The 1,358-nt window shown below is 41.3% G+C and overlaps 1 protein-coding gene across 1 annotated transcript in view; it reads right to left on the bottom strand.

Annotated features, from left to right (window-relative positions):
- The window catches only part of armc2 (armadillo repeat containing 2), a gene marked incomplete in the record, with an annotated part of 29,086 nt that overhangs the window by 12,148 nt on the left and 15,580 nt on the right, over nucleotides 1–1,358 (bottom strand).

The following is a 1,358-nucleotide window of genomic DNA, read 5'->3' as shown; positions in this document are numbered from 1 at the left end:
CATACGTTTTTATTTCATTTGTGGATGTTTTGTGGACACGTTAACTCAAGGCAGTGTTTTATTTTCTTTAAAAACGTGTGCCTGAACTATCCAGCACAGAGTACACATGTGCTGATGCTGCTGCTCCCAACTTTTTATTTTTGTGGGATCATATTGATCCCCTAATCACCCCCCTCCTTTACACGAGCCCCTGTCCACTTCCAATCCATCGCATTACCTCCCACTCTCCCCCAAAATGTCCGTGTAAGCTAATCCGAGGAGTGTGAAACCATAGTGTAGAAAAACTCATTGAACACTGTTTAAGCCTTTGAGTTTGTCAAAAATGTGAATGCGACAAATGTGTGTGTGTGTGTGTAGAAAGGTAGTCTAGGAATTTCATGTGTCAAAGTGAGGCAGTTTGAAGGGAGGTGATCCCTGTAGCTCTGTTCTTGTGGGATAACTTTGTTTTTATTTTTTTATTTTCTTGTTGTTGTAAGGGGGCGGGGTCAATCAAAAAGTAGGGAGTCTGGTTGCTCTAACCACACCGTGTTCGTCTTCCGCTCATCCCAGCTGCCCCTCACACTTTCAAAAAAGCTTTTTTGTGAATTTTACAAGTAAACGAATACCTCTTCTGTTTTTTTTTTAATGAAATGTATATGAAGTGCTCTTTTGTGAGCAGAGACTCTTTCCGCGGGTCCGTTCAGCTGACAGCTTTCCACAGCTGTGCTTATTTCCCTGCTGGGGAAGTCTAACCAGTGCAAACAGCTTTTTTTTTTTTTTTTTTTTGAAACGGTTTTTGTTTACTAAAATCCGTACTGCATTGTTGTGTGAGTAGACTGAGAGAATTGCACAGATGAATGATGGGGAGGCGGAGAACGCCTCGGGTGGTAAAGGAATGGTACATTTGGAGTCTGTTTAAAAAGATTTTTTTTTAAGCCTCTGACTGATGTCGGACTTTTTATATGAAAAAATTCAGAAAAATAAACGATAAGACTGCATTGTTGTGTATCATTGATAGTTTCTTCCCCAAAAAAAGAAAATCCGAACACAATTAGCGTCCACCGTCACAGAATATTCATTTAAAAGTTTGGAGTTTTACTCTACAAAGTGGCTCAAAGTTCATTCAGCTGTTTGGATAAAAGCTGAAGTTACAACAAGCTGAGCTCAGGGGGAAAAGGATCAGAGATTTACACAATCTGGAGTTTTATGTTACTGTATGACCCACTGAGAAGCAGGTTAACACTCTCTGGTCAGAGTGCAGTCGAGGTTCCATCATTTCAAACTCGCCAGCTGACGGATTCATCTGTCACGGTGTACCCGCATCCAGGAGCTGTCGGAAAACACCAGCAGGAACCTTCCTTCCTTCCTCTTATTTAGGC

The sequence above is a fragment of the Oryzias melastigma genome, linkage group LG24, assembly GCF_002922805.2.
Source record: "Oryzias melastigma strain HK-1 linkage group LG24, ASM292280v2, whole genome shotgun sequence".
Taxonomy (NCBI): Eukaryota; Metazoa; Chordata; class Actinopteri; order Beloniformes; family Adrianichthyidae; genus Oryzias; species Oryzias melastigma.
This window is presented reverse-complemented; position numbering and strand designations above follow the sequence as displayed.